Source organism: Chrysemys picta, chromosome 7 (assembly GCF_011386835.1).
Source record: "Chrysemys picta bellii isolate R12L10 chromosome 7, ASM1138683v2, whole genome shotgun sequence".
Classification (NCBI taxonomy): domain Eukaryota; kingdom Metazoa; phylum Chordata; order Testudines; family Emydidae; genus Chrysemys; species Chrysemys picta.
In genome coordinates this window covers 117,563,782-117,580,735 of record NC_088797.1, presented here as the reverse complement: position 1 = coordinate 117,580,735, position 16,954 = coordinate 117,563,782, and the positions used below count along the sequence as shown (strand labels likewise).

Below are 16,954 nucleotides of genomic sequence, written 5' to 3'. Positions count from 1 at the left end.
CTCATAACTGTTCTTGGCACTTCCCGTGCCGTGAGACACACCAGCTGGGAACACCTCCTAATGGCTCGTCCCAGAGGACACAGAGGTCTTGATCAGTTGGCCAGATGTGGGTCTGTGCACCAGACACAGCAGCACGAGTCCAGCCATTGGACAGGGTCTCTGCTAAGTAGCTAAGCCCACTCCCCTATCTGGTTACTGATTAACAGATGCAATGGTACAGCATGTAGCCAAGATTTTTAAAGTGACTAGTGATTTTTAGTGTCCAACTCGATACCTTAAAGGGGCCTGATTTTTAGAGGGCAGGTGCTCAGCACTTCCTGATCAGGCCTCTGAAGGTGTTTCAAGCTGGGCACACCTTGGGCAAGGCACTAAGGTTAGATCCTCAACAGCTGATTAAGCCACTTTGCCTCCTGCTCTCAGCTGCACTGACTGTGACCTCAGTACCACTGAGTTCTCTACAATCATATCCCGCTGTATGAAACAAAAGGGGGTGTCTCCCTCTGAGTTTCAGATCAGTCTATCAGGCCAGGACAAGACAGGACCGAGAGAGATTCACCAGTGGCTCTCTCCTGCAGTGGTGAAAAATGGACACACCCACCTGATTCTGTCGGATGATTAATGCTCTAGAGGAAAGTGACTTTACCCTCCCTTCTCCCCATTAACCCTGCCAATATGCCCTGGGGAAAGTGTATTCATGGCTGCAAATTAGATGACGCATCCACTTCTGTGCATGGGAGTGAGTCACCCTGGTTAAGTGCCTCATCCCACTTATAGGCAGTTGTACCACTAGACTAAGAAATTAATCTCACCCAGGGCCGGCTCCAGGCACCAGCAAACCAAGCATGTGCTTGGGGTGGCACATTTTCAGGGGCGGCATTCCAGCCAGCCTCTTTTTTGGGGGGGAGGCGGTAAAAGCGTAGAGCCAGCCCTCGCAGCAGCAGCACATCCTGCACGGGGGCACCCTGGGGCTGCTGCAGTTCGTGTCAGGCAGCAGCGCCCACACCTTATGGCCGGGCGGGCTCCGAGCGGGGGACACTTGGGTGGGGCCGCCCCGCCGGGCGCACGGAACTGCCTGCAAGTGCCGCAGGGCAGCCGCCCTCCAGCGGTGCAGCCGGGGCAGGGCGAAGCGGCTTGAGCCACCCAGGGACTGCAGCAGGGTGGCCAGGAGCAGCAGTAGCAGCAGAGGGACCATAGTGGGGACTGGTGCCTGGGGCGCTGCCGTGCGGGGCCCGCGTCCCGCTCTCCGGGGCTCCACTCCCTCTGGGGCTGCCCTGCCCTGGCTCCTCAGCCCTCTGCTGGGGCGGGCCCCCAGCTCTGCCCTCCCAGGTCCTGGCTGGTCCTGGAGGCGGGAGCCCTGGCTGGAGGGACCCTGGGCGGAGGCGCGGTCCGGGAGCCCCACTGCTTACCCCGACCCTGCCAGCGCCGGAGCGGCTGGAGGCGAGTCAGCGGAGTCAGCACTGGTGGGGGGAAGCCCAGGGCTGGGGCAGCAGGGAGTGTGGGGGGGGGGAAGCCCAGGGTTGGGGTGGCAGCGGGTGCGGGGGGAGCCCAGGGCTCGGGTGGGGGGCAGCCAAAAATTTTTTTGCTTGGGGTGGCAAAAAACCTAGAGCCGGCCCTGATCTCACCACAATGGATCCTGCCACTGCTTCACTCCCACTGTTGACTCAAGTACGGTCAGTTAAACTTAGCCAGGCCTTTGCCCGTGCCTCTGCTGTCAACACAGGGGATGCAGAGCCAGGAACTGAAGCCCGATCTCCCGAGTGCTAATATAGCTCCTTTATCATGAGCCCATTGTTAAGGCTAGGATTTAGTCACGGGTATTTTTAGTAAAAGTCCTGGACGGGTCACGGGCAATAAATCCAAATTCACGGCCCATGACCTGTCCATGACTTTTACTAAAAATACCTGTGTTTAAATCTTGGGGGGAGGGGGAGCGCAGGGGGTGTTTGTGGGGGCTGCTGCTGGGGGGGGGGGGCATTGGTGGGGTGGTGCCCTGAGCCAGCGGCATCAGCTGCTGCCTGGGGCCACGGACTGTGGCTGGTCTCGTGGCCGCTCCAGCAGTGGCTGGTGTGGCTGTCCTGGGGGGGCCACGTGAGGAGCTGGCCCCGGAGCCAGCTGCTTCGGAGGCCCTGAGATCAGCCACACTGGTCCCTGCAGAAGTCATGGGGGGAGGAATAGCTCAGTGGTTTGAGCATTGGCCTGCTAAACCCAGAGTTGTGAGTTCAGTCCTTGAGGGGCCACCTAGTGATCTGGGCAAAAATCAATACTTGGTCCTGCTAGTGAAGGCAGGGGGCTGGACTCGATGATCTTTCAAGGTCCCTTCCAGTTCTATGAGATAGGAGATAGGAAAGTCACGGAATCCGTGACTTCCAAGACTGACACGGAGCCCTACCCGTCATCCTTCTACTTTCTGCTGAGTATTTTTCCCCAGGGACTAGCAGCCACCCCACATGTGCAGCTCTAGGAGCCTGAATTCCCTTTTGCACATGCTGTTGTTTTGGCCAGAGGATCGCTATAAGGAACTTGTAACTTGTGAGGCAGTTCCTAGAAATGGCACTAGTATTTCAAATGCTGCCTTTGGACCTTGATTCCGCTCTAAATTATTGCAACACTTCAAAAAAAGGAGAGGTTGGCTGAGGTTAATGAGAATCTACATGTTCTTTCGTTTAACAGAAAATGAAAGCCAGCCCATTTCCGCCTTCTCCAGTTATAAAGACAGTCATCAGCCTAGGGCTATTCACTACGCTTTATGACTTCATGGCTCTCATCCTCCAGTTAGAAATCGCATGAAGGTCAGATCCTCAGCTGGTGTAAATCTACCTGATCCCTTGAAGTCAGTGGATCTATACCAGTTTAGAACTGAGAGAACAGAGGCCAGATCCGCAGCTGGTAGAAAGGGGCTGGATGATTCTTAGAGTTAAGTACAGTTAAAGTCTCTCTTCTGTTTGGAGTCTATTTTCTTTTAAGTCATACTGGTAGAAGGTAAGAAGGGTAAGCAGTCGGCTTTAGTGCTTAAACACCCGAGTCTAAATGGACATGAATCTCAGATTTGAAAAGTCTATTTTTTATATTCCAGTAGGGCCCAGAATCCTGTTATGGAGCAGGACCCTACTGTGCAAGGTGCAGAACAAAAACATGGTCCCTGCCCCAGGGATCTTACAAGCTAAGTGGCAACTATTCATTTCTGACTGTTCTTGACCAAAAACTATGAATCACCTGGCTATGGAGTGGTATTTAGGCCTGGAGAAGTCTGTGGATCAAGGAGAAAAACCTTAGATTGCCCCCTCTGAATCCAGCTTGTTTCCTCAGACCCTGACATAGTGGGACAGAGGGGGTTGACAGGGCCCGTGGAGCTAAATAATACAATCAGGCAAGTGAGTCCAGCTGCTTACATATCCACAATGCACAGCAGTGTGATTGCCCTGTTGGGAATAGTGAGGCAATGGCCATTTGGAGATTGTATGCAACTCAGGAGTACTGGAGACAGAAGAGAGCATATGTGTTAGTCAGGCTGAAGCAAGCACGGACTGAACTCAAAGCATATTGTGTCGGCCGGTCAAGAGGTGAACCCAGATGCATTTCCAAAGAAGCAGGTGAGAAAAGAACCCCAATTTTGGAAATGCAACACAGATGTCAAAACGCCGAGAGCATTATCAGTGATTGCTGCCATCCTGTTACCATGGCCTTCAAGAGCAGCAAGTCTGTTTTCTTTCCATATGTGAGTTTACATAACCTGTTTTCCTTTTCCTATTTGCACCTGGGATTTGTTGTTTCAGTGTATGTTGTATGTCCCCCCTCTAGTGGCCAGTTTACAGGACAGCCTCCTGTGGTCCCTGCTAACGGTGTCAGTCTTTTAGCTTAAGTGACAGAGACCCATGCTTGTAATGCGGGCACACCTGGGTTCTGTCCCCATTGATCACCCACAGGGAGGGAGGTTGTTACACAGTTTACTCAAAATATTTGTCATTCTGTTTTTCAATGTGCCCTTGAAGCTACTAAGAGACACCATGAAGGATCATGGGCCCCCACTATTTGACCCACCTTTAGTTTCTTTTAGCTACAAGGTCCATCTCATTCTTTGTAGCTGCCAGTTTGCTTCAGAGCAAACGTACCTATGTGGTCTTTTCTAAAAAAGAAGAAGAATGATGCCAGCCTCCCACAATAACAAATCATTGCTAAGGTGCAGGAATCAGGAAGGAAAGACATTTGAGTTTCAAGGGGCTGCATTAAATAAAAGAGGGGAAATGAAGGCAGAGCCCGTAGAACTGGAATTATTTGCTGTAAATTCATTTTTTTTCTATATTTGAAAAAAAATCAGCTGACAGTACGTAGCAACAGGCAGCACCTGCTTGTAGAGACCATCTGAAGCGTCAAAATAATTCAGCGTAAATGCGCCCAGCTGCTCTTGCACTAAAATGCTGCAGTCAACAGTCCCTGGTAGCAGCTCCCTGAGGAAGGGTCTTGTAGCCATTTCCAAAACGTAAAGTAAAAAGAACTGGTTGCTGAGGAAGAGCTATGAGTCTATGGAGAAGCTAGGAATAGCTCAGGAATATTTTGGGATCACATCATTGAGATACAAGGGCAATAGAACAGAAAAATTCACCCTACAAGGGCTATTGGGCACCATGAGTGCCGGAGTAGAACATTCCTTGGCCTGTACCCCGTTTCTGGGCATGAACACCTCCTGATAGCTACTTGAGTCATGCTACTAGGACTGGGTCTATTGTGCTGAGAGCTCTAGCAAACACAGGGTGCCTCACACACCCACACAAGGGAGTGAGGGTATAGGTACCCACCTATGCAGTGCGTCGTTGGTCTGTAAATGGGGGGCAAGGGAGGGAGAGTGATTGTCACAGGGCTGCTAGCACCCCTCCCCACGCAGGTGGGCAGGAGCAGGCCAATCTTTGGCTCCACCCCATTAACATCCTGGTCAGCACAGCTATCCTGGTATAGAGGAGACAGTAGACTACATCACCTTATGGTTTCCTCATGGTACAGCATAACTATGGGCTGCCACTATACAGGGCTTGTGTCAAAATCACAATTGAGCCCGTTGAGTGTGTGGGGGGGGAGGGGAGAAACTGAAATGGGTTTCCTCTTCATACATACCTTGGGGGCACAATCTGTGTCAGAGTCCTGCACCTAAGAGGGACCTAATTTCAAAGTGCTGAGCCAGCTCCCATTGGCTTTCAAGTGTTTTTAAGCCACGTACTGGTACAGTGCTTTATAAACAACTCACAGCTTCATCCAGTGTCCACTGAGGGCAATGGAAAGATTCCTTTGGACTACAACAGGCTTCTTGCTTAAGATGAATGGGGTGGGAACAGACTGGGCTGACAACAGTGGAAGGCACCGTACCAGAAAACAAGATGCTCCAAACATCTGCTACCTTGGATTGAAAAGTCAATGAGCATTCTGTTTGTTGCCCTGCACACCTTGAAATTGAACTAATTGCTTCAACATTTCAGTGCAGTGCTCAACCCTTTCAAATCCTCGTGTGCTTTAGGAAGGGCTGCTGTCATATTCATGACAGATGCGCACAGAGTCCTCGGTTTCTTTTTCCGAACTCTCTTCTGGGCATTCAGCTGCTTCTTAAAACACCATCTGCCTTTGGACGGGGCTCTGGTTTGCACGTAACACTCTACTGGTGCCGTAAGTACTGCTCAGAAGATTTAAGAAAAAATGAGCTAGCAATAGAAAGAAGCAACTTGGTTTGGATTGTTCGCTGGCTACGTACGTTTCAGAGCTAAGCAAACATGCTGCGGTCACCCAAGTTGTTCCAGGTTCCTTTTGATTTCATTCGGGAAGGAGAGAGCGCGCTCTGCTGCAGGTTGATATATGACACAGGGGAGATAAATCAAGCGGCGAATGGCTATCGCGGAAATAGATCGGAGCACAGCTGTCCATTTATTTGGCGGCATGCTGGCTTTGAATGTGTTTGGTGTGTAAATCAGGGACTGTTAACATATTCAGCCGGATTTCACAAGCCTGCCACGTTCAGTGCCCACGCAAAGCGAATAGTAGTAAGAGTCATTGAAAAGCCTTGGGCAGTCAGTCTCCCCGAAACAGCTGTTTCACTGCAGATTCCCCTTTGGTGCTACTGAGAGGCTGAAGCATATTTTACAGATACCTTGCTTTTGCCCAGAGCATTCTCAGTTCATGGTGATTGACAATAGGTTTAGAAACACAATCAACATTTATTAACGGAAAATAAATGCAAGGCGGGTAGAAAGCAGACAAGCATATGGGTGGGTCTACAGAGGATTTACATATTTAAGGGCCTGAGGTGCTGAGAACTCACAGCTCCCATAGGTGGGAACTTCATTTGTATCCATGCCTGAACTGTTAACAGCACTCAGACTGGCCAAGACACGGCTGCAGGCGTCTATGGGGGTGAGCGTGCTCTTTTGCAAAATTACTGCAGGCACTACAAAATACAGCAGTAACTCTCAGTTAGACTCTGCCTCAGCTAAACTGCAGGGCTATTTCAGTGATGGCCTTTAAAGAAAACCTGCCTATGACTTTGGAGAAGCCCAAGGCTGTCCAGGCCTCACAGGTGCTGGGACTAGGGGTGCAGCCCCGCATGTCCCCCCCTCCCCCCGCTGCCTTGACATAGTAACAACCCAACTACGTGGTTTCTGCCGTCAGCACCCCAGAACCTCTGCCATGACTCGGTGAGAACGGTGGGTTCTGTGCATGTGCTTGAAAGCCCTGCTCAGTGGAATATTCTTTCCCCCCACCGCTGAGGCGGTTTCCTCTTTGTGTTTAACAAAGCAATATTTTTCAGTACATTGCAGTGTGCTTTCGGTTTCCTAAACACAACATCACACTCTCTAGTTGTGCTCCAGGCACTCATTGTAAAGAAGGCAGAGCAGATGGGAATTGACTTGGAGACTGGCCTTACCCTAGCTCACCTTAGAGGAGCACATGAGTGTTTTCAAACAGGGCTTTATTTCCAGGCCGGCGGTATGGATTTTTTCAGGCAGGGTAATGCTCTGAAGGATTGCCTGAATGGACTGCAAGAGACAAAGAGTTTTCCACGATGGATACTCTCAGTCCAGGCATTCCTATCTTGCCCATAAGAATGGCCTCCCAGATGAAACATGGCAGGTGCACTCTGTCCCTTAGCCTACACTGGCTAGATCCTTAGCCGGTGTAAATCAGCAAGGCTTTGATACCAACTCAGGATCTAGCCCAGCAGGCTAGTTCCTGGGGAATTGTGCCCCAGGGCACTAAATCCCATCAGCGAGTCTCATCTCAAAAGCTAGACGGGACCAATTCACGTCAAGGCGAGACGTTGCACTGGAAGGGTCGCTGCATTGAGCCTGCACTGCTGCTGGGGGAGCTGCTCCTTGGAAACCGCCTGCTAGGAGATGACGAGGGAGGGGAGTGATTTAAAAATGAGAACGATTAAATTGTACTTCCCACAACTCAGCTCCTTTAAATCACTGTTTTCACTGCGTGCAGACAGGTAGGTGGGCGGCTGGGAAGGACGGGAGGCAGCAGGAGTCCGTGTGTGCTGCGCCTAATTGCCAGCTAAAGCCTCACTCAACCCATGAGGCAGGCACTTCATGCGCACTTCAAGCATCCCACTGGCACCAAACACCTGCCCTGAATTATCCCCCGCTCCAGATGACTAGGAAATGGCAAGTCCCAGGGAGAACAGTCCAGAGAAATCAAACGTGGTCCACACCGATCCACGGCAATACTGTAACCGACTGGATTCCGACTTCGGAAGGCTTTTACGAGTCAGATCAGCTGATTTAGGGACCAATTGTGACACTCTTACTTGGCAAGTTGTCTCACTGATTTCAATGGGAGTTAGGCACCTAGGCAATTTTGAAAATCATCAGGGATGCCTGGCTGCATCGTCAGGCACCTAAATACCTTTACAAATCTGGCCCTCAGAGCATTCTGCTGAAATCAATAGAAGCGGAGGATATTTAGTGTCTTTGAGGACTGGGCTCCATGGCAGGGTAATAGCCAATTTAGCATTGGACTATGCCCCAGTCTCGGTTTTCTCTAAAAACTGCATCCAGACGCTTGCAAGAGAAATAACATTCCTTCTTGGGGCCTGGTTTATTGAAACAACATCACTGTTCAAACGTCAATGGAAATCAAAACAAGTCTTTCTCCACCTCCACTTTCTGTAGCCACTTGCTCAGCTCAACAGGTCTTTCCAAAACCCCAGGTTCTGCTAGCTGATGTTTCTATTTCCTCCTCCCTTTGTGACGTAATGGTTATGTAAGCACCAACAAAAGAAATCAAACCCATCACCTGGGAGGCAATTAATTAGTCACAGTTGCGACTAAGTCCAATTCTCTTAAAGGGCCATTCCACCCTACGACGGGTTCTTTAAGAGTAGTCTAAGGCTCCGATCCTAGGTTTGGATGAATAAGAGTTGTAGGAGTGGACTCTATTTTATTCTGGGCTTTGCCATTGATTGACATTGGATAACTCCCTTCACCTCTCTGCCTCTCCATTTCCCCATCTGTGCAATGAGTTAATAATGCAAAACCTACCTTTGTAAAGCCCTCTGACATCTATGCATTAAAAGAACTAAGTACTAACTTGTGGATCCCCTGCACTGGAATAATTTTCTCTCTCGCATCCTTACCACCCATGCTGCACGTAGGGAAAAACCAAGTTCAATCCAAAAGCCAAAGAGGAAAAGCACCTTGGGTTTTTAAAAAAAAAATTATTTGTTTTACGTAAGTGCCTATTAGAAGCTTGTTTGTGCCAGTTTCTATCAGCTCCATGACACTGCAACGTATGCAGATGTGACTGAGTGGAAAAGCGTCTTGGCTGCCAAAGTACTCACCAGAGACTCGATAACAAGGTGCCATTGTGTAACGCTGGGCAAAGGCTCCGAGAATAACAGGCAGTAGAAACAGAAAAGGCATTCGAGGTCACCTAGCTCAGCAGTTCTCAACTAGGGGTCTGGGGCTCCCTGGGGGGCCAGGAGCAAGTTTCAGGGGGTCCATGAAAATAAACCGGAGAGCAGAGCCAGCATTAGACTCCCTGGAGCTCAGGGCAGAAAACTGAAGCCCAAGCTGCGTGGGGCTGAAGCCAAAGCCTGAGCAACTCAGCTTTCCAGGGTGTCCTGTGGTGTGGGACCACAGGCAGTTGGCCTGCTTGCTACTTCCTAATGCCAGCCCTGCCTTTTAATCTACTGGGTATGAAGAAAAACAGTTGTTGTGGCACAGGTGGGCCATGGAGGCCTTTACAGCATGCTGGGTGGGTGGGAGGAGCAGACTGGGAAAGTAAAAGGTTAAGAACCCCTAACCTAGCCCACCCTTCTGCCATTGCAGGATCACTCCCAACGCGTCTTTCTTCAGTGAAATACCTGTAAACCGCTCAAGCATTGCGGTGTCTATCCTTGTCATTGAAAAACGGTTCCACCCTAACAGCAATTACAGCTCAGCCTTCTTCTTGAAAGGAAGGATGGTGTTGTGGGTAAGGCATTGGCTGGAGATTGAGGGTGCAGCTCTTGATTCTGTCAGACTCCCTGTATGACTAATCTCTCTGTGCCTCAGCGCCCTATCCTTAAAATGGGGATGAGGATACTTCTTTCTCCTCATTTATCTTATTTATTTAGACTGTTAAGGGCAGGAGTCTCTCTTATTTTGGGTGCTTATGGTACCTAGGTCAATGAGGCTCTGACCTTCATTGGGCCTGTAGGCACTATCATACTAATTATTCAACCTAAATCAGGGGTTCTCAAATTGTGGGTCGGGACCCCAAAGTGGGACACAACCCCATTTTACTGGGGTCACCAAGGCTGGTGTTAGACTTGCTGGGGCCTAGGGCCGAGGCCAAAGCCCTCGAGCTTCAGCCGTGGAAAGGGGGGCTAAGGTTACGTGCCTCTTGTCCAGAGGCCCTTGGGCTTCAGCTTTGCCCCCACCCCGGCCCCTAGCCTGGGGCGGTGAGGCTAGGGTGGGCTCGGGCTTCAGTGCACTCTTGGAGTCATGTGGTAATTTTTGTTGTCAGAATGGGGGGGCGGGGTGTCACGGTGCAGTGACGTTTGGGTACCACTGACCTAAATATTCCTTAGTTTTTTTTAACTTTCTGGTGGTGAGAACTGAACTATTGCAGTTGAAAACCCATAATCAGAACCAGTGGATGAAATATAAGAACAAGAACTGCAATTTCAAATTCTTGATATGATCAACTTTAAATTCTCTCTCTGAGTTTCATTCAACCATGTCACATTTTTTTCTCCAAATCACTAATAATGTCCATTGTTAAAACTGTGATCAATTGGAGTGCTGAATATAAGATACAGGCAGTTCCAAATTGCATCACTCCAGATACATGTCAAACACCCATAAAACCTGGAAATGTAAAACCAAATCCCCAAAATACAGTACTCCATTATCTGTTTGGTTCTGAAATTAAAGCCGTTTCCATCTGGCTGGGAATGCAAAGTTAGAGAAAGCTTTGTACTGAATTCTTTATGCCAGGGGTTCTCAACCTTTTTCTTTCTTAGCGCCCCCCCCCCCCCCATGCTATAAAAACTCCACCTGTGTCACAACAACTGTTTTCTGCATATAAAAGCCTGGACTGGCATTAGGGGATAGAAAACAGGGCAACTGCCCAAGGCCCATGCTACAGAGCCCCCCATGAAGCTACATTTCTTAGACTTCAGCTTCAGCCCCAAGTGGTAGGGCTCAGAGCCCCGGGCTTCAGCCTCATGCAGTGGGGCTTTGGCTTTCTGCCCTGAGCCCCAGCGTGTCTAATGCTGGCCCTGCTTGGCAGACCCCCTGAAATCTGCTTGTGGGGCCCTGGACCCTTGGTTGAGAACCACTGCTTTATACTTCCCAATGTATCACTCACCTGCTTTTTGTCAGAATACAGCTGCTAAAATTATTCAATAGACACAGACTAATATACCAATGCATTAACTGCACCTTAGTTTGGCATCAGAACAAGTCTCTTACATAACCCAAGTAAATATACTTTAGCTCCAAAAAGAGATTTTTGGTAATTAGCCGCAGAGACAATTTGAACGGTTGAAGCGTTTGAAACCACTTTCAATGTATACGGTATCTTTCAAAAATATACAGCATTAACCACTAATATAACCTACTGAGATTCACTAAAAACACAGTGATGGATGGAAAGGATGGATAAGGTTAGATGTAAATGGGGTGCTTTGCTCCATTGTAATGAAGTTTCTGCTCATATCTGGGCGCTTGCCTAAATGAATGAAACTATTGCTTCTTGTTGTTTTATGGCCAGATTTTTCACGAGTACTCAGCACAGAGCAGTACCCATTCATCTGCCTCTGAGCACGTTTCATGCCACTGTTTTTATAGAGAGTTGTCTTTAAATTATCCCTTCCCAGAATCCTTTGCAATGGCTATTGTGGAAGGTGCCGGGGATACAGGCCCGTGTGAACGACCTGCCTTCCACAGCTTACAGCAACAAACAGAAAGCCTTTGTTTGCTCAGCAGAATGAGATTATTCTTGTCTCTTTTCCCTTTCCAAACAATGTTGCTTTTAGTTCATTTATCTGCTTATCAGAGAGTGATATGTAAACAGAGCACTGAGTCCTGATGGGAGGTATATAGTGATTCTTTAGAGTGGCTGGCTTTGAAAAGCAGTCTAGGCAAGTGATCAATCCAGTGTTAAGGTCCCCTATCTGTTTGCTCTGACTTTTGCCACCATCAGACAAACTGGAGAAGCATCCGATAACAGGACCATTGGGCTTTTCACAAATTTTTTATTCCAAGACCTGACAACTATTTGGTGTAAAGCAAATAGAAGGACAGATTTTGACTCATTCATAGAGTTTAAGGCCAAAAAGGACTGTCAGATCATCTAGTCTGACCTCCTGTACAACACAGGCCATAGAATTTCACCCAGTCACCCCTCTATTGAGCTTAGTCACTTGGGTTTGACTAAAGCAGTGGTCACCAACCGATTGATCATGATCGACTGGTCGATCCTGGAGACTCTGCCAGTTGATCGCAATCTCCAGTCGCTAAAAGTCCCTGGTGCAGAGGGGCTGCCGCTGAGACAGGCTTGCTCCCTGCTTGCCCCGGCCCCATGCTGGGGCCGGAAGCGGCCAACACGCCCATGACCCCAGGGGAGGGAGCAGGGATGTTCGTACGCTGCTCCTGCCTGCAAGCACCGCCCCCGCAGCTCCCATTGGCCAGGAACGGGGAACTGTGGCCAATGGGAGCTGCGGGAGGTGGTGCCTGCAGAGAGGGGCAGCGCGCAGAGCCACTTGCCCCACCCCCCAGGGGTCCTGCTGTGCCGCCGACCAGGAGCCACTGAGGTAAGTGCTGCCTGGCGGGAGCCTGCACCCCAACACCCAGCCCTAAGCCCCCTCCCAGAGCCAGCACCCCATACCCCCTCCTGCACCCCAACACTCTGCCCCAGCCCAGAGCCCCCTCCTGCACCCAAACTCCCTCCCAGAGCTTGTCCCCCCACCCTCTCCTGAACCACAGCCCCCTGCTCCAGGCTCAGCCCCGAGCTCCCTCCCACACTCCAAACCCCTTGGCCCCATCCCAGAGCCTGCACCCCCCCCACCCCAGCCCGGTGAAAGTGAGTAAGGGTGGGGGGACAGCAAGTGATAGAGCGGGGGAATGGAGTGAGCGGGGCGGGGCAGGGTAGATCCTGGGTTGCACTTAAATTCAAAAAGTGATCTTGTGCATAAAAGGGATGGAGACCACTGGACTAAAGCATCTTCTAGACAAGCATCCAGGCTGGATTTATAGACACAAAAGAGATGGAGAGTCAACCACTTCCCTTGGAAGTTTATTCCAATAGTTCATCACAGGCACTGTTAAAAACTAGGGCCTTATTTCTCACTGGAGTGTGTATGGCTCCAGCTGTTCTTTTCTGCCTTTTCTCCTTAGATTAAAGATCCCATTAGTACCCAGTATCTTCTCCTTGTGAAGGTACTTAGACACCAAGACCACGTCACCTCTTCAGCTTCTCTTCGATAAGATGAAGCTTTAAGTCTCTCTCATTAAGGCATTTTTTCCAGCCCTCAAATCACATTTGGGGTTCTTCTCTGTACAGTATAATCTGGAGTAATTCCAGTCAAATCAATGGAATTACTTTGATCTTGCTGTAATGTAACAAAGATCAAAATCTGTCCCCTAGTATTTAAAGTGGATTTCTAGTTTGAAAAGTGGCAATACAAAAATGGCACCTTCTTAGTCAACAGAAGAGTTGGTTGGGAATTTTTTGACAACGAGGAATCTGGTGGCACCATAAAGACTAACATTTATTTGGGCGTAAGCTTTCGTGGGTAAAAAACCCACTTCTTCAATGCATGGAGAACTATATAATTCTATTTCTGTAAAACAATGGCAGCGAAGAGAGTGAACACAATTCTATTCCTTCATGTGCAACAATGGAGTTGTTCCCTACGGTATGTCTACACTGCAATTAAACACCCGCAGCTAGCCCGGATCAGCTGACTCTGGATTGCAGGGCTTCGGCTGCGGGGCTGTAAAATTACAGCATTGATGGTCGAGCTCAGGCTGGGGCTCTCAGGATGCGAATGTTTACACCGCAATATTACAGCCCCGTAGCCCGAGCCAAGCCTGAGTCCGCTGACCTGGGCTAGCCACAGGTGTTTAATTGCAGTGTAGACATACCTTAAGTTCCAATTAGTTATGCCTGTGCAACCTCTTTGAAGGCAAATTTTGGTACTTAGCTGGCAGAACTTCCCAACCACTAACCAGAGTGAAATCCTTCCTGTTACTTTATTCCAATCCACAGGTTCTCCAGCCATCTCATTCTCTGGCCCACTCTGTACGAGAAGCCTTTAGTCCAGATCCTCAAGGTATTTAGGCACCTAACTTGGCACCTACATTCCTGCTACTTGTTCCATTGAGGACCAGATCCTCAGGAGGTGCCCTGTGGAATCAAGCATATCTTGATGTGAGGTTGCAAAGGCAGCTATAGGAATTCGGAACAAAAATAAGTTTCATCATACATTTATGCACAACGTAAGTTTGATCTGTTGTGATCAGCAACCTTTCCATGGGCACAATCTAGAAAAGAGAAAGGTGAAGGTCAGGTCTTATTACAAATCTTTCCACAAAGTTCTTGTTCAGTTAAGTGATTTTCCACAGCTGCTTATATGTCCTGCCTGGTAATCTAAGCAGTCACTTCCTGTTATTAATCATCTCTCTTTACAATAAGGTGAATAAAAAGACTAATTTATTCCTGAGCTTGGCCTCTCAACAGCCATTTTTTCCACCAGAATAAGGCCAAGTAAAAGGGGGAAATGGAATGCTGTTAAATACAAAGGTGGATGAAATGTTGAAGAGTTGAGGACCACATGTAAAAAAGGGTTGGCAGAAGTGCAAATATAAACCAGAAATATAGAGGAATGAGTGCAGATAGAGGGCACCTACAGGACAGCATGCAAGTGAAAACAGACCCGGATACATACTGACAAGAGAGGAATCCAATACAGAAATGCTTTATAGATTGAAGAAAATACCAACATCTGTTCCAAATCAGAACAGTATTAACTGGCTGAAAACTACAAGTGGCTCATGCCAGCTAATGCCTATGTCAACGAGGGTTTTCCAAGATATAGCATTTTTGTGGTTAGTTTCAAAGAGCTTTTTAAAATCCTTTATTCTGGACAATGTAAGCCATTTGAGACCTACAGAGGGAGTAAATTCGAATAGCCTGCAGTACACTGAAGAGCCAGTGTGAGGCAAAAGGTGTTGTGAATACGCTATTTATAATGAAAGTTAGTTTTAACATTCGGCTCCTTATTAAATAGAGTAAATTATAAGCATCTGAATTACAAGACTATAATGTCATGGGACACCAGTCCATGAGAACAGAATTACGGAAGTACACTTGTGAATTAGGCTCTGTCTTTCAGTGTACTCACTACACTGTACAAAATTAGCCAATCCTGGAGCAGTTTTTGCTTACAATTTATTTTGTTCGCCTGCCCTTTGGTACACAATTCTCTCTCACTGTTTGCTACAGAAAATCTTGTCTGATCACAGCCAATATCATCTTGTTTCCTTCCTGTACTCAAAACATACTTTTAATCTCTTTACACTGGAAGATATACAAACTGAAAAATCTGAGGCAAAATGGGGCTTGGATTGTAAATAGCTTCACATTATTTGTACTGCAATAGCACTTAGGGGCCCCTGTCAAATATCAGAGTCCACGTCTTCTAGTAATTGTGAACGCACAGAATAAGATGACCATCCCTGTCCCAAGTAGCTGACAATCTAAACGCTGGGGGTGAGAGTCTGTTCCACACCTCCAGAAGGGGGAGCAGATAAGGGGCAGCCCAGAGGAAGAGGACAAAAGCAGCTTTAATCCATCTTTGTTGTCATTCCAATTCTGGGCTGCTCCAGGGCTCTAAAAGCCCCTAGTGTAACTTAGGGCAGCTCTCTCTCTCTCATGTGCGTGGCCATGGCCCCCACTCTCTAGCACATCCCTCCCCCCCCGCCGCGCCCAGACAAGGTCCCAGTAAAGTCTGTGTGTCAGTTCAGTCTCGGATTTGCATTGCTTCTAGCCCAGGTGTAGGTGGTATGTTCAGAGGGAAGTGAGCATGGCCGGAGCTCAACTGTGCTCTGGTTATTCCTGGTTGGTGGAACATCTTCTTAAGGACTGTTGGCAGCCAACACAAATTAGAGACGTTCTGAGGCTGCTCTACATTATGCCAGGAACCAAATCAGCCCCAATATCAGGGTGAAGCATGAAAACCACTTTTCATGACTCCCACTCCTGTGCTGAACACAGCCTGGCCTGATCCAAGGACTGATGCCTGTACAAAGCTTTTCTAATCAATGGTATTAAGTAGCTCTTGTGATGAGAGAAATTCTCATAATGAATTGAGATTAACCAGTGTTTAGCATTCAGTATTAAAGAAAAACCGGACAGAATCTCAGATTTTTGAATTGCTTAATGTAGATACAATTATGTAACTGACTGCCACATTTCAGTTCATCTAAATATAATTGCTTCTAATTGAAAAATGTGTAATGTAGACAAGATCTTTTTTTCAAAAAAAAAAAAAAAAAAAAAAAGACTTATATGGGATATTATTTCCCTGAGAAGGAGAACTATGAGACTATTTGCTCATCAAAAACACAGAGCTCACTACTATAGGAAAGTGTCTGATAATTTTTTCAAAGATCAGTAAAGAAAAATTTTCCCCAAGAAAATGCACCAGAGACGTTCCCTTTCTTGATTTTTTTGATACATGATGCATTTTTTTTTTGGTTTCTTCTAGATATAGGAAATGAATCTGGAAATTAAATCTTATTCTGATGTTTAAATTAAATACTGGTGTGAAAGCCCACAGTCACCTTCTTAAACTACGTGAACACTGTGCAGGATTCAGGAAAACAGCCTGGCAGGCAAAACTTATATTACTATTGCCACCTCCTAGTATTTGCTTCCCTTGCAGAGGAGAGACCAGCCTATATGTGCAGACTTAGGACCTGATCCTGCAAATATGCACATGGCTTAATTTTAAACACCTGAGAAGTTTCATTGACTTCAGTGGGACCAAATGCATGCTTAAAAACATACATAAATGTTTGTATGACCCAGGGTATGTGTAGCAGTGCGGGACTCACCCCTGCAGCGCCTCCTGCTGGTCTCTGTTGGGAATTAGCTCTGCCAACCTTGGAGCGCCCTCTGCAGACTGGTGATCCGCCTTGCCGCTGGCCCCGTGTCCCTCCCAGGACCCCGGTGCCCCTTTTCTGTGGGTGCTGCCTCCTGGCAGGAACCCCTTTCTCCCAGGGTCTTCCCTCTCTGGGGAACCCCAACCCTCTAATCCCCACCTTGCCTCAGTCATGGGCTACTGCCGGTCATCATCTAGCCCCCGCTCACTGGGGCAGACTGCAGTCTGTAATGGCCACTCATAGGCAAGGTTGGGTTTGGACCTGCTGCCTTTGCCTACCCCTGGGCTGCCCTCTGCAACCCCCAGTACCCCTTGGCCTTC

General features: G+C 48.2%; 1 long non-coding RNA gene across 1 annotated transcript; it reads right to left on the bottom strand.

The window, feature by feature from the left end:
- Positions 1-12,749: 12,749 nt before the first annotated feature.
- LOC135972802 (uncharacterized) lies at positions 12,750-16,724 on the bottom strand. The gene is made up of 2 exons (XR_010589327.1): positions 16,587-16,724; positions 12,750-14,012 (listed from the first exon to the last, which is right to left on the bottom strand). It is a non-coding gene; the product is annotated as an uncharacterized LOC135972802 (long non-coding RNA).
- Between the last annotated feature and the right edge of the window lie 230 nt (positions 16,725-16,954).